The sequence below is a fragment of the Erythranthe guttata genome, chromosome 2, assembly GCF_056151865.1.
Source record: "Erythranthe guttata isolate IM_541 chromosome 2, IM_541, whole genome shotgun sequence".
Lineage (NCBI taxonomy): Eukaryota > Viridiplantae > Streptophyta > Magnoliopsida > Lamiales > Phrymaceae > Erythranthe > Erythranthe guttata.
In genome coordinates, this window is record NC_142534.1 from 10839178 (window position 1) to 10864518 (window position 25341).

Sequence of the window (25341 nt, forward strand, 5' to 3'; positions counted from 1 at the left end):
CTAATGATATTGATGTGTCGAGCAATTTGTTCAAAAACTTAACAAAAATATCAAACGAAGAGAGAATCTTGAAAGTAAGTGAGAAGAATCACTATACATAACGTGCACACAAAATCACAAACTCACAACCTCAATACCACACGATAATTGCAATGCGAAAATCAAAGGATAATGATATCAAATCCATCATTAAATAAAAAAGACTACAGACTTTGTCAAACTTCATACGAAACAAGGAAATGTGAGGGGTAAACTCAATAGATCCGGCTGCAACAAAAAATCAAATTTAACCGGCACATAAACAAAAATCCCGTCTCTCTCTCTCTCTTTTTTTTTTTTTTTTTTTTTTTTTTCAATAATACCTAATGCAAGACAAGAAGTAAACATGAAAAATAAACATTAGTGACGAGACATATGTGAATAGGATACTGCATGGACAAACAAAACATATTGGATTTATCTTCACATTCACGATAAGCGCAATCCCCAAAAATCCGACTGCTAATGCAACCAATAAACTTAATAATCCCAAGTCAAACACAAAGATGCTCTTATTAGGTAGCGTACACACACGTCTAATGGTAGCTTTTTCCCATGAAAAATATAGCAATTAAAAGGAACGAGATTACGGTGGTCGTGCAATGTGTAGTCCCCTGGGCTTTCTAATTGAGCCTTGTAGTGAGTGTTCGGTCAAGTGGTTTACTGGCTCGACTCAACTAGGCTTCGAACTATTCACTAACCATATATATAATTTATATTGCCGTGCAATGTGTAGTCCCCTGGGCTTTCTAATTGAGCCATGTAGCGAGCTTTCGGCCATGTGATTTACTGACTCGACTCAAAAAGGCTTCGAACTATTCACTGACCAAATGGTTGTAGATATATATATTTGTAACAGTAGTTCAAGAGTAGCTTTCACTCATTAAAAGATGCAGCTTTTCCCTATATAAACATCCAACCATGACAAGACTATTCAGAGAAATAAATAAGTTGGAGCCTTTTAAGTAATCATTTTGGGAATTGGTGAAGTTCTACCCCCACAAAGTTTAGAAGTACACGAAGTATCAAATTCACATTTGTCTCAATCATGTGCAGTATGCTTAATGCAGGTCCTATATGAGATGCAAAAACATATGCAGTGTCCTACCACTAAAAGTTGCAAGTCTGGACACACAGACTGTTGCAACAGTTTATGCAACTGCATCAGATTAAACAACATAAATTCCCAACGATTTTTGCAAGGAATAAAATCTCTGTGCATCAAGGGTTTTTGCAAAAGCATCAGTTAATTCATTCTCCGTTGCAGCATAATCAATTGAGACAACCCCCTTTTCAGCCAAGCCCCTTATGAAACGATGACAAATATCAGTAAGCTTAGTTCTCGAATGCTGAATAGGATTCATCGAATTATTTTTCGCACTCAAATTATCAAAATTCAGAAGATCAAGTTTCTTATGCCCCAATCCAATTTTGTCAACAGAACTGTTGGAACAGTTAGTACTATCATCATACGATTTTAAAGAAGAAATGGCAGATAAACAATTAAGATCAGACTTCTTTACCCAGATTTTTTGTTGAGTTTTATTCACTAAATCAACCTTTATCTTGGGTTTTTGAGACGACACAAAAGTGTGATCAATTTTAGCGGAAAGTGGTGAGCGGGCCATTATTCTCTTAACCATTTTCAAGTACTTAAAACACTTGGGTCGTATATGACCAGGAACATGACAAAAATGACAAATAGGCACAAAACGTTTTCTTTGAGATGACTGTTTTGACGTAACAGTCGCAACAGTCTGTGAAACAGTGGATTGTTTAACAATATTGATTTTTCCTATTGGATATTCTTTCTGTTTCAAAGCATCATCAAATAGTTTATTACCCCCTCTACCTAGATGACCATAGTTCGGCTGACTTGTTCTCAAAGTTTCATTCAGATTTACCCTACCTGTATTTAATTTAGAAATAGAATCTTGGGTTTTAGCAAATTTAGCCTTCAAACTATCAGTTTCTCTACTAGCAGAAATAGCATTTTGTTCAAGAGTAGAAATTCTTACCTTCAACACTTTGTTTTCCTGAATTTGAACAAGCTTCTCTTTTTCTAAGACTTTATTCGACTCGCATACCTGAAGAAAATTTTCGTACATCCTTTCGTAGCTCTTCATTAATTCTTTCAAGGTTGCCTCGTCATCATCGTTGTTGTTTTCTGAATCCCCATCATCACCTGCAAGAATAAAGGAAGTTAAACCGTTGTCGTCTATTGAAGGCAAATTATCATACCTGAGTTCTGTTTGAACTGTCTGTCCAACTGTTACAACAGTTTCAGCAGCAGTCTCTTTGCACTTGCTTATCAGAGTAGTTCCTTCGTAGGTCTCTTGTAGAATATCGCATGCCTCCTTTGCTGATTTGCACATTGATATCAATTTGAATTGTTCGTCATCGATACAACTCAAGATAGCGTTGGTTGCCTTGGAATTATAATCTGCTATTCGTACTTCTTCATCACTCCACTTTTCTTTTGGCGTTTGAATGATCTCGTGTGACTCATTCATTGAGGTAGGAGGTGTCCAACCAAATTGAATCGCGCGCCAGGCCCATTCATCAATTGATTTGATGAACATCTTCATCCTTATTTTCCAATCAGAGTAGTTCAATTCACCCAATAGAGGTGGTAGAAATGCGCCTTCACGATGATTATTCATATCTGCACAAAAAAAATAAAAAAGAATTAAATCCCAAAATCTCACTAAGTGTATCTAGTGACAGGCTCTGATGCCAATTGTTAGAATTTATTTCGTGCAGATATAAATTATTTGTGTCAAATTCAGTTTTTCGTTACTGTTGCGTTAAGTTTTGCAACAGTTCGTGAAGCAGTTCGTTAAAACAGAAATAAACGAGACACAAATTTTAATGTGGTTCGGATACAATTGTACCCTACATCCACGGGGACCTGCAAATAAAATTTACTAATTTTTAGTTTTGCGAATACAATAATAGGACTTAATCAAAATACAAAGACTCCCTCTTTGTTGACGCCGTTCTCGTATATTATGCTGAATTATAAATCTTCAATTTGCAGCACGTCCCTTGCTCCGCACGGTTGAACTCCCTTCAACGCTGAATCCCTCAGTCGGCGGATCGATCTCCTCCCGAGATCTGTTTAAGCCCCTCTCCCGAAGAACCGATCTTCTTTTTATATAGAAGAAGCAAACTTGTGATACTCCTTGAATCTTGGTGTCTTCACCACAAAGCCTTGAAGCCGATATATTTTCTATGAAAATCACGTATCACGATGGAACAATAAAAAAACGAGAGGAAAAATATTTTCTGTGAAAAACTTCTCTCGATCAAAGACGTTCCGGAAGAGCAACAAAGAAAAGAGAAATATTTTTTTCTACAAAAAGGCACGCAAGAATCACGTTCTGCTCTTGTACTTTATACGTCTGTTTTCCCTAGCAATGATAACCATAAAGACGTATCAGATGAATATATGAAATAAATTAAGTTCCCTAATCATACTTAAATTCCATATATCATAAAGCACAATTAATGACTAAAAGAGACGTAAGGAAATTTATTCCTTAAAGTTGGACCCACAATTTGGTAACCAAATCATATAATTTGGTAAACAAATCAGGTGGGTTTCTTCTAGACTCCAAAGAAATCAAGTTACCACGTACATAAAATATGGACTTTCAAAACTCATGCATTATCTTAAGATATTGCATCCTAATCTATGAATAATTTCCGTATCAAGTGTTAACCAATTAATGATCAAATAAATAATTAAAACACAAGAAAACTCCCCTTCTTATATTACGTCATATCTAGACTTGTGGTACAGGTCTTTTACAAGTTTCCTTGCGAAGTCAGAATCCAACGAATTCTAACAATCATGATCCCGTGCTGCTCTCGTATATATGTTCGCCTACGTTTTTTGATTCACTGTACAACAAGGAAAACCAAAGTCCATTAGGTCTAAGGTAGCTAATATACGCAGAAGACAAGTCATTAAAATAAGAATAACTCTTTAGAAGAATAATTCCTATTATAAATCAATTAATGACAAATTAAAAGAATTAAAAACTACAAGGACTCTTCCCTTCTTTAGCTCACGGTATATGCAAACTTGTGGCACAAGTTTTATTTAATTCTCGTATAATTAGAATCCAAGGGATTCTAACAGAACTCCTTTGTTTTGCCTTTGCTAGTTGCTGGTGGGATAAAATCAGGAAGCGTCGCCCCATTGTCAGTAGCCTTGAGTGCTGCAACATCTGCCACAAGTGTGTCCATCATATCAAGACGAGAGGCAATGGAAGCCAGTTGCATTGTTATGGGATCAACCGTTGATGGGATTTCCGTCGTAGTGTTTGGTATATTTTGAGGAGAATTGGGTTGTGAATTGTGTGTTTCCGGTTGAAGGGTGGACGATCGTGTCGAAACCATTTTGGATCAACCTGGCTCTGATACCAAAATGATAGGAGCAGAAATGTCATATAAAAATGAGAGAAAGAAATATGTTTAATAGCCGTAAAAGTGCAAGAATCTTAAACACAAATACAACTATTAACCTTTGTCAAGTTCGAGAAGACAAATCTCCAATAGTACATTCAGATTACAATTTCAATGGCTAATCCTAAAATTACAATTCCCTAATTATTTATAATAGATAGGATATCTGCTAGACATAACTAAGTTCCTAAAAATAGGGGATAAGATTATTTGAGAATATCCAGGATGTTATGTGGATAATTTAAACCCAATAACTGCAATTCAGTTTCTGTCATCTGCTCCTTATCACGTGCTATCGTTTTCTTCCTTGAATATACTTGAAGAGGTGGACTCTTATCAGAGGACTTTATGGGCTGGTGAAATGTTCTTATGTTACCATTGATAAGTTGATACTTAATGCATTTTTAGAGAGATGACAACCTTCCACATGCCATTTGGAGAAATGACAATCACATTGGATGATGTGAGTTGTTTGCTAGGATTTTCGAGGTAGGATTACCAATATCACTTATTGAACGAGAGAAATAGTCGGGGCATGTGGTTCTTAGTAAAGCCATGGGGATATCCATGAGCAATGTCGTGTGTGCTTTATGCGGTAAATCTAGTGTGACAATATAGTGACTACGTATTACATTTGGAGATGTGAAGGATTCAGATGATGCTGAAATGCATAAAGTGGCTATTAGAGCTTATATATTATGCTTGTTGGGTTGCACGACACTATCTGACAATACGGGAAAATCAGTTTGAGTTAATTATTTGTCCTTCATTGAGAATTTTGACATAGTTAAGGATTATGCTTGGGGTACGACTGCACTATGTTTCATGTATCATCATTTAGGGGACGGGATCGAATTATAAGAACGAGACGATGTGTGGGTGATGACATAGCTAATGCTATGTGAGCACTTCGATAGAATATTCGGCATATTATATTATTTGTAGACCTTATGCTGTGTGAATATTTTAAACCTTATTTGTAGTCCTTATTTATAGAACTTATGTTGTGTGAATTTGTAATAGTATATGTTACCTGGATTGTCTTATTAGAGTATTATTTCTTATTTGGATAATATTAAGAATGTTACTGGAACATATTACTTATTCCCATATGCAAATTCTTTTATACAAACTTTTTTATCCCGAACTCATAAATGCAGATTTTTCTTGTGCAGATTTTTTTATCTCGAACTCATATATGTCGATTTTTCTTGAGCAGATTTTTTTATGCAGATTTTTTTATGCATGTGTTTTTATCTTGAACTCATATATGCAGATTTATTTTTTTATAATTATATTCCTATCTTCTCCCAATTGAAGTGTTGTGGCTGAAATTTCGAGTACTGATATGTTTATCGCAGTATTGACAACATATGAAGTCATCTTTGATCCCTAAATAAACTATGTCTATGTGTCGATTGTTGAATGAAGTACACTTGAGGCTGTAAGTCTATATTCCCCCAAACTAATTATATTTTTTTCCTTGAGACTCTACAGTTAGTTTGCACATTTTACATGCATGTAATTCTGAAATTTCGTACAATGTGTATTTTGTAACTCTGAACCAAATCAGACTCTACAGTTAGCTACTTATTATAATAAAAATGTAATTCTGAAATTTGTGTCTATACGTGCATGTATTAAGATACACGTTTTACACAAACATTATTATTTACTTTATACACTCTATTATTTACTTGCTGCCTTATCCACGAGTTTCAAATTTTTTTAACAAGGGAACAGAAAATTGAAAGGACTTGAAGCTATTATTTTAATGTAATGATGATTTTGGTGTTCCGCTGGTGAAAAAAATCTTTACATGAATCAAAGCAGGACATGGAATAAACGCATCTAAAACAAGACAAGGCTCCAAGACAGGCAAAACAGGAAGTGGCTTCAACGCAAATGATCCGGTTGAGATCTCTGACACATCCACTGACACTTTTCTACCGTGTCTACAGATAAGTGTAAAGGAAACACAATGAACATTCGCAACGGCACACAAAGTAAAAAAAATGAAAGTGCAACACGATTTCATGGATGCTCCTAGTCACGAAATTCTTTCACGTAGGGAGTCTCATTTCACAGGACATGTTTTCACCCCTAAAAGAACATTTACGCTGCTTACACTTAACGAGCAATCCACAGGAGCATCAACTTACAAGTTGTCATTCTAGATACCGTGATAATGTTAATGAACGACTCGGTTTACTCTATGACTTACTAATATTATGTATTATTTCTTATTGTATTACATATGTAATTTACTTATTATGTATCACTTTATACTTGACCCGATGCATAGTGGCGGATTATCAAGTAATTTTGCGAATTGTATTATAATTCAACTTTAAGACTCCTAATTAATGTCTTTTATTTTGTGTCTATTTTTATAACTAAAAAGTTGTTTGATTCCATCTATCATAGCAGAATTAGAATTTTCGACCAAATTAATGTTATCCACTACAAATAATATGACAACCAATTATTCTTACATGGAAGAGAAATGAACAAGATTAAGCCCATTTGGTAACAATATCTGAACGAGTCCGTGAATCTCTTAACCACTCCGCTAAAAATCTGACGCATACTCGGTCAGAGCAACATCTGATTGAATTCTGGACTCTTTTATCCTTCAATAATCTTTTAAATTTCTACCCTACCTCATAACACTATAGTTCTCTCCTTCTCCACTAAAAATTATCCTGTAGGCGACGGCTGTGAAAATCACAAAAATATCACACGAGAATTGTTAACGAGATTTTTTCAAACAAGCCTTTATATTCCTGCGTTTTTTATGTTATGATAAATATGCTATTTATATTCAGGGTACATAGGACTTTATGTAGATTTTCTATCCATTATTAATAATAGGGTAAATTGTGAAAGAGTTGGTGATAATTTGAAATTGTTTGAAATTTTCTCTATCCCATGGAATTTCCTTCCATGGGATATAAGGCTGCTCATTTATTAACAAGGAGTTCACTTAAGTTTGTGGTTTCTTGTTCTTGGTCTCAAGTTTCAGACTTCATATCAAACTTTGTATATTTTATCATATTAATGATATATCTTTTATTTGTTTTCAAAAAAATTAATCAGTTTTGATAGTGCAATAGTTGAAGAGATTTGTGAGTATAGGAACTATTATTCATTTTTTTATATTGCAACACACCAAGTGCTTTAATAATTATAAAAAAAAATAGAGAACAAGCATTATTGTGAACAACGAGACACTCATGTAGTTTGAAAAGCTTCATTTGGGTGCATATTTTTATTTCATAAAAAAAAAAAATTGGATGTATTCTATTGCAAATTATTTTTATCCATTCATCTTTTATTTAATTAGGATGGCGAATAAGTTGAACCCTTATAATTGAAGACTGAATACTTCATATAGATATATTTATTTGATGCATAAATAGTTATAAAGTGAGTAAAAATGAAGACAACTCGGAACAATGCATGTTTTATGGTTTAACATTGTCACTTAGCTCAGTTCTTGTTTTACTATGTGTCTATTTATATGTAGTAATGATATGTGATAATGTATCTTAGGTTTAATTTTTATTTTGTACATGAACATCCATTACTGTAGGAATGGAGGAATCATATGAAAATAATAGAGTCAGATGGAATAATAGCGAAGTCGATAAATGTTTCCTTAAATCATGTATGCAAGAAGTTGCTTTAAATGGTAGAGAATGAGGAAGTCTTAAGGCGGAATCTTGGACCAAGGTTATTTACGCTCTCAAGAATAATTATAATTTTGTGGTTTCTCAAAGACAAATGAAGAATAGATACGATTACATAAAATAAGTATCAAGCATGGTTGCCTTTAACTACGAAAACAGGCAATGTTTACAATCATGCGACCAACACCATCAACATGACAAATGATGAGTGGACCGAGTATATAAAGGTCTAATGTTAAAGTTTTTTAATTGTGTTATGACAGTACTTTTTATTAACCTTTCCACTATATTAAGAATTATTTGTTACATAAATACAGGCACATCCTAAAGCAAAGAGTTTAAGACTTGCATCGTTACCATATCCAGACCTTTGTAGAGCACTATTTAATGTCAAAAACAAGCTTCCTCTACAGGAATATAAGAAATAAAAAAAATCACAAAATCATAAATTAACACAAAAAGTCACTTTGAATACAAATCACAAAATCTAAATACCTTTCTCTTGATAACATTACTTGTTTGAACTTTCAAATGAGGTTCAAATGTAGTTTGGCTTTGTTGTTCTGTCACAGTTTGAATTTGTTGTTGAGTGACCGTAGCTTGTGTGTTTGACTTCTTTCTCTAGCATTGGAAAAAAAATCAACTGCATTGGTTAACAATTAACTAACTCGTAAAATAATGAATAGTTGAAAAACTATGCATACAAATGACCTTTATCATTAACTGCACCACTTGCCTTCTTCAAGGGACAACGTCTTGCGTTGTGATTTTTTATGACATGAACTACATCTTATTATGACATCTTTTGTATCCAAACTCTCAATTCTTGTTACTATTTTGGCAACTGGAGGTTGGATGTCCTTCGGACCATTGATCTCCGTTGGTTGCCTTCTTCTTTTGTGCAGTTTAGGTCTGCCTAGCATCTTCACAATGTCTGGAGAAAATAAGGGTGGCTTTTCAGATTCAGGCCAAGATTCAATTCCTTCAAGTGTGTCGAGTAAGTGATTGTAAGCTCTCATATAGGTGCTCTTCTTATACGATTCTTCGATATAATCTTCAGGTATTTTCCCCAGATACTACATGCCTGAAATGGCATGTGCACAAGAAATTCCAGAGATTTACCACTTTCTACAACCACAAGTTTTATCTCCCAAATGCACCTTAAATCTATCACCATAGAAATTTTCAACTTCAAATTGATCCTTACAGTTCCAATTTTCTATGAACTCCATTGATTTTTTCTTCAGCTCCTCTATCTGTCTCTGAATGTTAGGACATATCTCACCCTTGTAGCTTGCTATCGCATTCCTCTTCACGTGTAGCCTCTTCATCAAGGTATTTCTGATTGCATCCAACATATCAATTATTGGTAAACGTCTAGGCCTTAGAATCATTGCATTAAAGCTTATATTATTCAAAAGGGTATCACTTTTGAAATTGTATTGAAAAAAGCTCTACTCCAATGTGCAACAGGCCTTTTTGCAAGCCATTTGAAAGCATCTTTATCTTTGGAGGACAAATCTCTCATAAATCATTCAAAATCTACCGCCTTTGAAGCTCTACCAACTTTCCACAGAATGTTCTTCAGTGCCAATCATTTATGTGATACCTTGAAGTTATAGTACAAGTGCATAACACAAAATATGTGCTCACTATTAGGCCGAACTTCCTCTACTATATCTAATAACCCATTTTTCTTGTCACTCATGATGGTCCAGTGCTGACTCTCCTCAATCTTCAAGTCTTCTTTCAGCAAATTCATAAACCACAATCAATTTTCTCTATTTTCCTTTTCTACACCAGCATATGCAAAGGGATACATGCCATTATTTTCATCTATTCTCACTGCACATAGAAGAATCCCACCATATATGGACTTCAAGTGACAACCATCTAAGAAGATAATTGGCCTAGACCCATTAAGAAATCTCTGATTCAATGCATCCTAGCAAATATAAATTCTTTTGAACTTCAGTTAATATGTTTCACCACTTCCTTTAATTCCTACAATGGTCCTAGGACTAGACTTTTTAATTTCCTGAGCATACCTCCATATGAGTCAATAATGCTCAATATTAGACCTTGTACTCTTCTCTATTGTCTTTTTATTTGCTCTATACAGTTGGTGTCTACTAAATAACAATTTGCAGTCATTTTGGACCACAATCATCATAGAGTCCAATGGCGATCTTGAATAAGTAACTATTTTGTCTGCAAATTTAGTGGCCAACCACTTGGAAGTTGCACAAGTCACCCTATCATTTCTGTTACATTCATGGACTGCAATGATTGCCTTGATTTGAAAGGTGGATTCTGTTGGGAATCAGGCACGTTTACGGAGGGAAAAATAAAAATTTTATATGAAAAACAAGTTTAATCATATGAATACGTATTCGATAATAGCAATTAATTCCGTACCTTAATGCTTCCAGCGCAAATTAAAATAAACATTTGCATACCTTAATGCTTCCAGCGAAATTAAAATACAACATGCGTATAATTAATTCGATAATTAAATCAAAGTAGCATGCTCGCAGTAAATCATAATTCATACATAAACAATTTCACGAAATCATTCAAGTAAAATCATACTGTGAATATCAACGATTAATTTAATCATATTAAATTAAAAACCTAATTAAACGGAGCTGAAAAATACCTCTTGAAGCATGAGGTGAATTCTCGGATTGAAGCAAACTGCCACAGAAACCAATTCGTGCACTCTGGAGCAACGGCGGCGAAGCGGCGGCGGTGGAGATTGGCAGCGGACGTGTGTGTGTGAGCGGCTAGGGTTTATTGTGTTTTTCTCACTTGTGTACAAGATCTATTAATATTGTATTTATAGTGTCTTGTATATAAGCCGCAACGGGCTTAAGTTGGACCGAACCCAACAGCTTAAGTTCGTTAGTTTTTCTTCGCTCGTTTCTCATAATACAATGATCGGAAAATTATAACAATTATATTTTGGGAATTATTGAAACGTCCTCGTCGTTACAAATGCCAAATCTCGATTTCAAATTCCTAAAACTACAAACCCTAAATCAGTGGACTTGCTAAATTTGGAAACTTCCCAATTTAGAAAGTTCACTAAGATGTTCGTCTAGTTCTTTCCTTTTCTTATTCTCGTTCATAATTCCTAATTACGAATGTTGGACTAAATCGTATTGACTTCCAATTATGCAAAGATTAAACATTTTTATCTTTGACCGTTTATTCAAAGAACTCGAGTGCACGAGCAGTGCGACCCTCGATGGTTCGTGTGTAAGCTAGCCGTGGGTCCACAACTCTTTGTGGTTTAAACTCGTCCCTAGAGTTATAGTTAAGATGAAGCTCGTTTCAACTTAATCACCCAACGAATCAAGATTGGCGTCTAGCAACTACGCATCATGATTCCCTAGATACAAATGAAGTGCCTGCAAAAACCGGGGTGATATAGTTAACATACATTACGATCCCTTCGATTCACATGTCCCGATTGAACTACAAACATTGGTTCATTGAGACCTCCTTTATAGTTCAATAAATGTGCAATCGTTCTAAGTGTTGTAATCGTTACGTGCATGACTTAGATAATCAAATTCCCTAATCATCAATTAGTCAGCTCTGGCCATAGACTTAAAGATTACAAACCATGAGAACACACAGGACATCCAAGACTATTCTAGTGATCGAATCCCCGACTACAATGCACATACCTCCCACTAGATTTCGGATTGCACGAACACTGGCCCTTGGGGCGGTCCTCGGTGGAACTCAGGGACAGGTTGTTGGTCGAAAACCTACACGCAAGTGCACGTATCGTACAAGTAATATAGTGGACTAAAAGTCCGGATATCGAACCCACAGGGAATATTTAATTATCTAATCCTAGACGCTAAATTCTACCAATTATTATCAAGCCCACCCTACACAGTCGACTTTAGAGAGAATTAAACTAAATTAAAAACAAGCAAAAACAAGAAAGCAATTTAAAACGAAGATTTAATCAAGATAAGCAAGCCTAGGATTTTATTCTTCCCCCTATGTGATTATTACTCCCCCAATTCCTTCAATTATGCAAGCAATTAACCCGAATTATTAACCTGAGATGCTATAATAATCATAACCAGCTTCCGCGTGTATTACGATTCGAATACTCTAGATTCAATTACTATATTCCTATGCAATTAATTCTAGAACACAATATTAAGCACAAATCTCAATAATGGTTACCTAAGAGATTAACTATATTCCTATGTTAATACCACAAAGGCTCTTCTACCACAGTTCTAATTATTAACCCGATCTTCCGATTCATGCGATTAACAATAACATAAAAGCACATAAGTTGATCAAGTTCATGCACTTAATAAAACAAGTAGAAGAAATAATCCGGAATTAAAACTTGCATAAAATCATAGAAAAGGGTTCATAAATCCCACATAGGGTTCCAAATAAAATCCTAGAAATAAAGACTTAGCTACTCGTAATTCTTATGATAAATAAAATAAAATAAATAAATTAAATAAGAAAAACTATGCTTGAATCTTCGTTGATCTTCTTTGCTCTTGATTTTGCGTCGTAAGATGGATCCCCAATTGTGTGCTTGGCTTGGTCTTATATAGGGTGAAGAACTTGGGGCAGAAAGCAGTTTCCTTGTGCAATTAAAATCCCTTTACTGCGCAGCTTCGGAGTCTCGGACGGGGGTCCCACAATTTGCACTAAAACTGGGACGGGGGTCCGAGCCTTAAATCTTCAGAATTTTGATATTTTCACTTTTGACCCATATTTTCGCCAAAATTGCAGTTTTGACCCCATACTTTTCCAATTCTTCAATTTGTACCTAAAATACAATAAATCAACTTTTCAAAGCACCAATTATCGTTAAAACACACCAAAAGCTCAAATAAAAAGATACGATAAAGTGTAAAAATATACACTTAACACACCCCCAAACTTGAACTTTTGCTTGTCCTCAAGCAAAATCTACCAATAAGCAAATAACTCAACTATAACATCTCATCACATAGATCAATGGTCAACTTCACGTTTTCAGAACTTGTAATTATAATGACAATTCTTAGGCATTCGCAAGCTCAAAATTCAACAACACTTAGTCACTCACCATTACCAAAAACCACAATTCATACAATTGCTTCAAGCATCCAATATTTGCAAATTAAAGATAGAAAGAATTTATACTTACATGCATATGCTTGACTCCAAATACTCACCAAATTATTCTACTCTGCTAATATCGAACATTAAGCTATTGGGATCATTGGGGCTTTGTGGCTTTCAATTGTTAGGCTCTTTGGTTCGAGGTAGGAAATATGGGTATGTGTGGCTATTCTTCTTGAATTTAGGTGATTACGCCAAAATTTGAAAGATAGGCGTTTGATACAATGAATTCACCTCTACGGACTTTAATAAACTCGATTTTCAAAAGTCAAAAGTCTCCACTTTTGCTTTTGAGGCAATGGATCGAGTTTTCAAAAATACTTCAACAACTAGTCCTTATTTCTCCCTTCTAGTCTCTTCTTCTTCTTCTTCTTTTTTTTTTTTTTTTTTTTTTTTTTTTTTTTTTTATAATATATATCTATATAGAAGCATATATATTTATATCTTTTTTTTTTCTTTTCTTTTTTTTCGAAGAAGAAGAATGTCCTTATAAAAATTTTCGACCGAACTTCAAGGGTTAATTTTTCAAGAGTCTCCACTTTTCTACCTTATACACATGGCTAAAAGAAAGAACACCTTTTCTCCGAGGCTCAAATCAAGGTTCTAAGGAATATTTCGATAAAAAGGTCGGCTTGAAAGGCTCAAATGGTTCAAAGAAGGCCCAAATCATATCCCAAATAACTCACTACTCAATACTTCGTATCATAACTTTCCTAAGGTGAGTCTTAAAACCGAACATAGCATGATCTAGCACAAATTAATTCCAAATTTAAAATACAAAACATTCAACCAAAGCAATCCACAAAATGTGATTCCTAGCAATAATTCGCTTCTAAGTCCCGTTGAATCGAAAGCTAAACAAACATCAAATCCTTATCACACAAAAGAAGCAATCTCATCATCAAACATTGATCACCTCTCATCATCATAAATCATCGATGCATTCGACTCAAGCAATTTTTTTTTTTCGGAAAAACGAGAAAAACAATAAAAACGAATAAAACCTAATGCATGCAAACTAAAACAAACAAGCACAAAAATAACATGTTTTTCACCCCCAAACTTAAAATTTTCGTTGCCCTCAACGAAATTAGCACAAAGTTTAAGGATAGAAAACACCTGATTTAGTCGGAGTCGATGTGATCGGGGTTCTCCTCCCTCGCTCTCTCACGCTCGTCCTCATTGGAAAGCTCGGGTACGGTGACATTTTTCTTTCCCTTTCCCTTCCCTTTGGAAGATGATGCTTAGCTCGTGTGGCCTCGTTTGTTGGATGACATAGTTGGGAGAGAGGTTGGAATAGATTCGGTGAGAATTGGTTGACAATCGAACTCAAAATTTGGTTGGAGCAAAATGTCGAACACCTTGTGGGCGTGCCTTGAAAGAGTAGATTTTGGAGAATTTGGTTCGATTCTCTAGCCTCCTTGTGTGTAGGATTTGGAGAGAACGAACGAGGAGGGTTTAGGAAATAATGGGGGAGAAAATCTGATTTTTAAATATTTAAAACGCCCCAACTAGGTTCGGACGGCCGTCCCGGTTTTTGTGCTATATTTCGGACGGCCGTCCGAAATTTTTTCTCCTTACTGGTTTTGGGACGGCCGTCCCACATTTACACCTATTTTTGGGACGGCCGTCCCACAGGCAGTGGTGCAATTTTCTTTCTTTTTTTTTTTTTTTTTTTACAGACGGCTGACTCGACCCTCGATCACGTTTTCGACCCTGAAAAGTAAAATTCAAATAGTGAATTAGAATGCATGCTTATGACAATAAAAAAAAACGAAACAAAAAATTAACGAAAACTACGAAAAACAATAAAGCTCGGGTTGCCTCCCGAGAAGCGCTAAGTTTAAAGTCTTCAGCCAGACTTCGCTTGTTGAAATTTTTATGTCCAATCCAAAGCCTTGTAGATTGTGCATCCATCCATGAGCTTTTTCACTTCAATTGCAACCGATACAAGGATAGGATTGCAATATGTCAGGGTCCACCTTAGCTTGTAGTCTTTCTTAGTTGTAATCAATCGGTACGAAGCCAAGATGGGATCTTCATCACCCGCTCCCTCAAATCGGTACACAAAAACCTCACGTCCGCGTATAACCTCCACTTCAAACACATTCGTCTTCTCATCAACCTCTATTGATGCCTTCAAAGCCACGTCAGGAATAACAATAAGATCATCAATTTGAATATTTGCACTAACCACATCCATCCCCTTCTTCTCTTGTTCCGAGACATCTTTGGAGTTGAGCTCGATTGCATTCTCATATTCATCCTCCTTAAGCGTCTTCGTAAGTTCATTTTCCTTCTCATCGACAATATTTTCTAGGTCTAAAGGATTTTTCTCACTACAAGTTGTAGACGAATTTTCTTTGTTGCAATCATTCTCGATATTGTCTGAAATATTTTCAAGAGACCTTTGGCGCTTGAATTCTTCCAACTGTAACTCCAGTCTCCGGATAGATGCTTGAGTGGATTTCATAAATTCTTCAAGGACGGAATTCAAATAACACTCCTGAACAGTGGGCTCTCGTGGCGTGTTGGTGTATGTGTTCCAATAACCGCCGTTGGTGTTATCTATGAAATTATTCGCTTTCGGTGCATACCAACATTGGTTAGTGTAATGATCTCCACCACATCTTGAACAAAGTAACGGCATATTATAGGTATTTTGGAGGTATTCGCCAGACGGAAGCAATTCATATCCCGTTTGAGTTTCGCGAAAATTGTAACCTGACATGTAACCAAAGAAAAGAGAAAAAAAAATATTAAAAAAAAATTAATTTGGGTGAATCATGAAAATTGTTCAAATTTAGAGCTAGAATAAAATAAATAATTAAAACATTCCCCGGCAACAGGGCCAAAAACTTGTTGGTCGAAAACCTACACGCAAGTGCACGTATCGTACAAGTAATATAGTGGACTAAAAGTCCGGATATCGAACCCACAGGGAATATTTAATTATCTAATCCTAGACGCTAAATTCTACCAATTATTATCAAGCCCACCCTACACAGTCGACTTTAGAGAGAATTAAACTAAATTAAAAACAAGCAAAAACAAGAAAGCAATTTAAAACGAAGATTTAATCAAGATAAGCAAGCCTAGGATTTTATTCTTCCCCCTATGTGATTATTACTCCCCCAATTCTTTCAATTACGCAAGCAATTAACCCGAATTATTAACCTGAGATGCTAAAATAATCATAACCCGCTTCCGCGTGTATTACGATTCTAATACTCTAGATTCAATTACTATATTCCTATGCAATTAATTCTAGAACACAGTATTAAGCACAAATCTCAATAATGGCTACCTAAGAGATTAACTATATTCCTATGTTAATACCACAAAGGCTCTTCTACCACAGTTCTAATTATTAACCCGATCTTCCGATTCATGCGATTAACAATAACATAAAAGCACATAAGTTGATCAAGTTCATGCACTGAATAAAACAAGTAGAAGAAATAATCCGGAATTAAAACTTGCATAAAATCATAGAAAAGGGTTCATAAATCCCACATAGGGTTCCAAATAAAATCCTAGAAATAAAGACTTAGCTACTCGTAATTCTTATGATAAATAAAATAAAATAAATAAATTAAATAAGAAAAACTATGTTTGAATCTTCGTTGATCTTCTTTGCTCTTGATTTTGCGTCGTAAGATGGATCCCCAATTGTGTGCTTGACTTGGTCTTATATAGGGTGAAGAACTTGGGAAAGAAGGCAGTTTCCTTGTGCAATTAAAATCCCTTTACTGCGCAGCTTCGGAGTCTCGGACGGGGGTCCCACAATTTGCACTAAAACTGGGACGGGGGTCCGAGCCTTAAATCTTCAGAATTTTGATATTTTCACTTTTGACCCATATTTTCGCCAAAATTGCAGTTTTGACCCCATACTTTTCCAATTCTTCAATTTGTACCTAAAATACAATAAATCAACTTTTTAAGCACCAATTAGCGTTAAAACACAACAAAAGCTCAAATAAAAAGATACGATAAAGTGTAAAAATATACACTTAACACAGGTCATGATACAGCTGGTCCTCTAGTTAAGTCACGGTGATGTCTAGGTTTTAAGGACTAATGGTGTACAACAATATCATATAGATCTCTAATCGATTATTGAGAACCACTTAGAGATTTCTAGGATGAGGGAGTTCAGTGAACTAGTTGACTTATGAGCACCGACTTATGTATGCCGATATCACAATACCGTTTACTTATTAGATTCAATACACATACACTAAGTGCTAGTCTCTTAATGGGAAAGGCCGATATCCTCATTGGTGGCGTAACCCTTCGACTAGGAGCACGGTTTAACAGTTATAATACTTAAGTAAATATCTCACGATCCTAGTAGATCAAATATAAGTAATTGTAATAACTATAAGGACTATATCTATGTTTGTACAAGGGACAAAGATATAGAATGCCAAGTTGTTTTATCATTAATACAAAAAATGATTATCTATTACAAGAATAAATGAAAAGACCACAGCCACAAGTTGGCTTGTTGGTCACCTACTCTAACAATCTCCCACTTGACCTAAAGACAACTACCCATAAATCCTAATCCCATGGACTCTCGATGTTTCTCGTGGATCGACCTTGGTAAAGGCTTCGTGAAGAGGTCTGCTACGTTCTCTTCCGAGGTGACTCGTTTTACTTTTATTTCACCTCTACCAATGATCTCTCGGATCACATGATACTTCCTTAGAATATGCTTGGACTTCTGATCAGATCTCAGCTCCTTAGCTTGCGCCACGGATCCGGTGTTATCGCAGTACAACGGTACTGGATCATTAGCATTATGAACAATACCCAACTCTTGGATGAATTTCCTTATCCAACTTCCTTCTTTTGCAGCTTCGAATGCTGCAATATACTCAGCTTCGGTAGTGATATCGGCCGTCGTGCTTTGCTTGGAACTCTTCCAACACACGGCACCACCATTAGGCGCGAATACAAATCCCGAGTTCGACTTTGAGTCATCCACATCCGATTGAAAACTAAAGTCGGTAAAGCCCTCTAATTTCAACTCGGCACCCCCATAGACCAAAAATGTATCCTTAGTCCTTCGCAAGTACTTGAGGATATCTTTCACAACCTTTCAGTGAGCTGGACCGGGGTTAGACTGATATCTGCTTGTGACATTCACAACATACACAATATCGGGTCTAGTACATACAATGCCATACATTGTGCTTCCTATGGCAGAATCATATGGCGTCCTTTTCATCTCCTCGATTTCACAAGGTGTCTGAGGACACATGGATTTCGAGAGATAAACCCCATGGGACATTGGCAAGAATCCCTTCTTGGATTCTTTCATGCTAAACCGTTTCATAAGTGTGTTTATGTACAGGGTTTGGGATAACCTAGTATCTTCCTAGCTCTATCTCTATAGCTACTGTTGGCGCCAGATTTCCGACTATTGAAGATCGAGGAAATCCGCCAAGTTTTGGAATTAAAAGATTGGCAAAGATTTGTTTTCCATATTTATTTTGGAATTTGTTAGCGTCCTATTTTATAATACTTCTATTAGGACTTAGATTCATCTCCATGTATTTTATTCTAGTTAGGTAATCATTTTCATGTATTTATCTAGAATAGAAGTAGAAATCAACTAGGATTCTCTTATCTAGTTAAATAGATTTCTTGGAGTTCAAGTTAGATCTTAGGGATTATTTTCGTGGCTATATAAGCCTCGAAGACATACAAGAACTGTGTGCATTACTTGGAAGAAAAACCACTTCATAGCATCGAAGGTTTGCTAAGGCGTTCTGCGGAGCAGGACTGTGCCATCTTTGCACTGTGCCACGCTGTGTGTGCCAACATATACAGATCTGTTGTATAGATCTCAAGGGAGATCAACCACGTTTCTGAAGGGAGTTCAGGCCTGAAGGGAGTTCGAGGCACGCGGTGTGGAGCTGTTGTTGGAAGAGACACGGAGTTCAAGTTGTGTACAAGAACGGCATAAAGAATTAAAGAGGGAGTATTAATTATTTTTATAAGCCCTATTAACGTACACTGTAAATCTGAACTAGTGAAATCGTGTTTGCAGGTCCACGTGGATGTAGGGCACATTTGTGTCTGAACCACATTAAATTATTGTGTTTGTTTACTCGCTTTCAGTAGTTTATAACTGTGTTAACACAAGAATTGTAGTTGTAACTGAATATTGTTCCCACAACAACTGTTACAACTTAGGTTAACAGATTTTCTTAGGCATATAAATCTACAATTGGTATCAGAGCCTTTCACTAGATATACATAGTGTGTGATTTTGGGAATTTGAATGCTCATATGGAATGCGGTTCCACGACTTGCCCACCACTGCTTACTGGAACCGATTACTCTCATTGGAAGACCAAGATGAAGATGTTCATCAAGTCAATGGATGAAGATGCATGGCGCACAGTTCTGACGGGCTGGAAACGACCTGTTGCCACAGATGAAAAAGAAATTCAAACTGAGAAACATGAAAAAGACTGGAGCAAAACTGAGCAGATTGCCGCAAATATGAATTCCAAAGCATTGAATGCCATATTCAATGGAATTGATATCAATCAATTAAAAATCATCTCAGCATGTTAGTGTGTCAAAGAAGCATGGGAAAAATTACAAACATCGTATGAGGGAACAACCTCTGTTCGATTATCAAAACTTCAGATGCTCGCCACTCGCTTTGAGGATCTTCGAATGGAAGAGAATGAAACCGTAAGCGATTTTAATTCGAAACTATGCGATATCTCAAATGAAGCTCATGGGCTTGGTGAAACCTATCCTGAAGTCAAGCTTGTTCGTAAAGTGTTGAGATCAATGCCAGACCGATTCGTATACAAGGTCATAGCTATTGAGGAACCAAGTGATGTGAACTCATTGCGACTTGAAGATCTGATCGGAAATTTGCAGACATTTGAGAACAAGTTGTACATCAGCAAAATGGATAAAGAAATAACAATTGCTCTACAAACAGTCGCTGTGACAACTTCATCAGTGCCCCCAGTTCCCATGGCAGCACTCGAAGTCAAGATAACAAAATTCATGTCTCTAATAGCTAAAAACTTTGGAAAACTCGTGAATATGAATGGACATCCTACAAGTTTTGAAAGAAAACCCAGAAGTCCTACAAATAAGCAAGAAGTGAGGAAGGGGATTCGATGTAGAGAATGTCGCGGCTATGGTCATCATCAAGTTGAATGTGCAAACACTCTAAAGAAGCAAGGAAAATCACTTGCTACAACCTGGAGTGACGATAACTCTGAATCTGATGATGACATTGAAGCAAGTGATGCGGAAACAAGTATTGACTTATGTGGTACATGCAGGGTTACTGATGTGACACAAGATGATGTCACGTACACTGAGCCGTCACACCTTAGGATCACTGAAGTGACACAGGGTGATGTCACATGCACTGAGCCACCACACCTCAGGTATGCTACTCGTAATCTCGAGAATCATAGAAATTTAAACACCATTTTTTTTCCCACGGGAGAAGAAGATTGAGAGGAAGATGAAGAATGCTCCATTGAGAAGATTCAAAAGCAGCTAAACGATCTTCTAAAGCAGTGTCATGAGGTTGGTGATGAAAACAAGTGTTTGAAGGAGAAAGTAAATGAACTGGAAGAGGAGAATGAAGCAGTTAAAGTCAACCTGAAGGCCAAAATCGATGAACTTGAATTGGAAAATGAGGTACTGGAGGTAAAGCAAGATTTTTCTTTGAAGATATTGACAATATTATAAAAGAATTGCTGAGACGTTTGCGAAACAACGATTGCAATAAGACAAGGCAGATCAAGAAAAATCCTGCTCGAATGAAAAATGTTGAACCCTGCCTCAACCTGAAGTGTGACAACTCCCGTTAAAAAGTTAAATCGCACTATGATTCTTCCGTTAAACAGGTTAGATGAAATTTTAAATGTTCATCCCTCAAATCCTGATAAACTTGGTCTTGGCTATACTGGGAGTAAGTTCGATGGTAAACCAAATCTGAATCGAAAAATTAATTTTGTGAATAATACTGTCAAACCTACTCCACAACATGTTGCCTCACAGTCTTATACAAAAAAGTTTGTGCCAACTTGTAATTTATGTCACAAAGTAGGACCAGCTAGGCCAAAATGCTTTAAGAGATGAAAAATGATAAATAAGAGTTTAGCATATCAATCATCCAATTCCGCTGCATGGGATCACAATTCCCAAAGAAGATACTCTGATAATAAATGGATGAATAAGTATAATGCAAACTGCTTTCCTGCTATTCTTTCTTTAAAATCATGTACTACTAACTCTTGGTATTTTGATAGTGGTTGCTCCAAGCATATGACAGGTGTATCTAATTTATTAAAGAACCTGCATAATGTGTCTGGTGGACAAGTTACTCGTGGTGATGGAAACAAGGCATTTGTGAAAGGAAAAGGTAACTTGGATGTTGGAGTATTACCTAACCTTGATAACGTTCTGTATGTAGAGGGTTTGAAATCAAACCTACTCAGCGTAAGTTAGTTATGTGATCTATACGACTCAATGTTGTTCACCAAGCGTAAGTGTGAAGTGTTTGATCAAAACAACAGGTGTGTTCTATCTGGTTATAGATCCTCTGATAATTGTTATAAAATTGGTCAAACTGACCAAGTTGAACAGTGTCCCTTCCACCACCTCTGATATCACAGATCTGTGCTGCCATCGACTGGGGAATTTGAATTTTCAGGATCTAACACGAAATATTAATGCAGGTTGTGTGAAAGGTGTTCCCCAACTAAACTCCAATACACCAGATTTATGTGGCGACTTTCTAATGGGGGAACAAACTGAGAGCAATGGAAGAGAAATACCAGAAGACAAAATCACACAAGTATCAGTGCCAACATCTGATGTCACAACTGAAGATGTTACCACTAGTAAAGAAGGTATGAAAACTTGCAATAAGCCTAAGGTTGACTACCAAGAAATGGTCAGGTATGTCTATTTCACTTCCACTGTTGAACCAAAAAACGTTAAAGAAGCAATTCTTGATGAATTTTGAGTGTTAGCCAAGCTTGAGGAACTTGAGCAGTTTTCTCGAAATGACATGTGGGAACTAGTTCTGAGTGATGACAAGGTAAAGCAACTAGGGGATGGGATATTTATCGCACAGAGCAAATATGTCAAGAACGTGGTAAGTAAATTTGGGTTGAAAACGGCAAAGCCTTTAACAACACCAATGACCTCAATTGAGAAGTTGGGACGAGATTGTGATGGCACAGACGTTGATTCCACACTTTACAGGAGCTTGATAGGAAGTTTGTTTTATCTTACTACTAGTAGATATGATATTTGTTTCAGTGTAGGTATTGGTGCTAGGTACCAAGCAAGCCCTAAAGAGAGTCATTTGAGTGTTGTAAAGCGCATTATGCGGTATGTTAGTGGAACACCCGAATTGAGAAAATGGTATTCAAAAGATACTAACAATTGTCTTGCAGGGAACAGTGATGCTGTCTGGACAGGAGATGTGGATGAATGAAAAAGTACCACAGGAGGTTGTTTCTACATGGGTAACAACTTGGTATCTTGGTACAGTAAGAAACAAAATTCCATTTCCTTATCTAGTGCTGAGTCTGAATACATAGTTGCAGGTAGTTGTTGCACTCAACTCCTTTGGATGCAACATATGTTAAATGACTATGGATTTCGTGAAAAAGAGTTGCATGTCTTTTGTGATAATGAGAGTGCCATAAATATTTCAAAAAATCCTGTTCAGCATTCTAGGACAAAACATATAGATATTCGTCTTCATTTCATCAGGAATTTAGTAGAACAGAAACTTGTCACCATAGACTATGTGTCCACAGACAATCAGTTGGCTGATATTTTCACAAATCTCCTGGATTTCCTTAGATTTGATTCCTTGCGTAAAGCGCTTGGAATTTGCAATGTGCAAAATTAAGCTATACACATGATAGTGCAATCATCTTTTTATTTTGTCCGGATTGCACTTGATCTACTATTCGGACATATTATGTGTCACCTACTTATGTGATAACATCGCACAGCTTATGTTAATCCTTGTTTTGCTTGGAATAGTAGTGATTGAGGTATCATTTTGACTAAATGTGGTTTGCTAGTTTTTGTGGATTAACCTTTTGTTTCCGCAGTAAGTTCCGATAGAAGTGTGTTTCCCCCTCTATCGGGAGTGATCAATGCCTATGGCCTCATTCATCTCAAAGATCATACTCCTATAGGAAGAATTATGCCATTTGCATATGCATTCCCGACTTCTAATTAAAAGCTATGTGAATTCTTAAGAAGGTTGCCCTCCTAATATTTGGTTGAACTTTATGTCAACAAATCACAAAAAAAAAAAAAAAAATCTACGGATTTTTGCCAAAAAAAAAAGGTGTGATTTTTTTGGGATGTTGTTCAGGTAAGTATTAGTGAAATTCTTCTTGAAGTTCACGATCGAATTGTTGTGCTAATCGCATATGCATTCATAACCCCATTAAAATATGTAATTTATGATTTCTTGAGTATGGTCATGGGGCTCTAGGCATATCGTGCATCCAAGAGCATGTTGGTGGCATTCTATCGTGTCTTGCTCTAAGTTCTTTTGATTAATCCTTGAAAACAAGGCACTATACATTTTTTCTCTTGTGACCTCCTTGGTTTTCTTTCCTTTTAAAACTCGGGTTATACATAATGCTGCAACATCCCTCTATATATATATATATATATATATATATATATATATATATATATATATATATATATATATATATATATATATATATATATATATATATATACTTCTTCTTGATTTTTTTATTTTTTTCACATCTCTGGAAATCTAGGGTTTCTGAGTTTATTATGGCCTCTGGCTGACTGTTGACACATGGCTGTCTTGATACGTGATCTGTTCGAATCTCTAAAGAAGCGTGTGGGCATATACTTCTGTTTTATCGTGATGTTTGTGGGATCTGTTTCTATCCTATCTTTAGGGCTTCTAGGATTTCTCAATATTTCTTCTACTCGACCTCTCTCTCCAATATCTCTCTACGTTTTTCGAAAGCTACTCATCTCTTCTCTTTTCTGTGCTCCACAGATTTAATATGGAAAGAGAAAAATCGGTCGAGGGGTCTGAAATGAGGAAGCACAAACAACTGTGCATCGCCGTCCGTCAAGAAGTCTGGAAAAACGTCAAAGTCTGTGACAACAACAGTGGTCTCTGTAGTTCCCATCTCTGTCGTGGCCACAAATTCGGAGCCCACAGTCACACATGTGCAGTCACCAGCCCCAAGCTCCAAATAAGGTGTTGTCTCTGATCCGCTAGACAACATTCTGGTTGACAATGATCCTTCTATGTCTAAGGCAGAAGACGTTGGTGGTGAAGACCATATCGCAATTGAAGAAGCTACTTTCAGCTATGCCGGCCTCAAAGGACGTTTGAGAGCAATTATGGTCTTGCGGATGAGTCATACGCTTCGAGTGGCCACCAATCTCTTTCTGAGCAGACTTATGCTACCTTTACTGCCGTACATCCAACTATATCTGAGTCATCAGAATCTTCACCTGAATCCTAACTTTCTGTTGATTCTCCGTTGTTGGGTTTCGCGGTTACTTGCGAAGGGAAATTTTTCAATGTGGCTCCTGAATTGAATAAAGATTTTTACCGGTGTAAGAATAAAATCACTGTTAAGCCCTTTGTGTCAATGACACCATAGCCGTTGTGATCACTGTATGCCGGGTTTCTCTGAAGCATCACTCATGTTGTTTTTGTCAACATTTGGGAGTACATGTTTGCTCAAACTGGAGCTCTTGCTAACTCTCGCAGAAAAAATTGGAGTGATGTCTACATTTTCCCTCGTTGATCTAACATTCCTTGTCACCACATTTCTTATAAGTTGCTCTCAAGGCGAAGAAGAGTTCACTTAATGAATCTGCTCCCATGACATCTGGTTGCTCCTGAAATTGGTTGTATCAACGAGGATTTCCCAAAAAT

At 36.3% G+C, this 25341-nt stretch overlaps 1 pseudogene; it reads right to left on the reverse strand.

The window, feature by feature from the left end:
• Positions 1-17797: 17797 nt before the first annotated feature.
• On the reverse strand, positions 17798-18633 carry LOC148772316 (secreted RxLR effector protein 161 pseudogene; annotated as a pseudogene).
• Positions 18634-25341: the final 6708 nt, after the last annotated feature.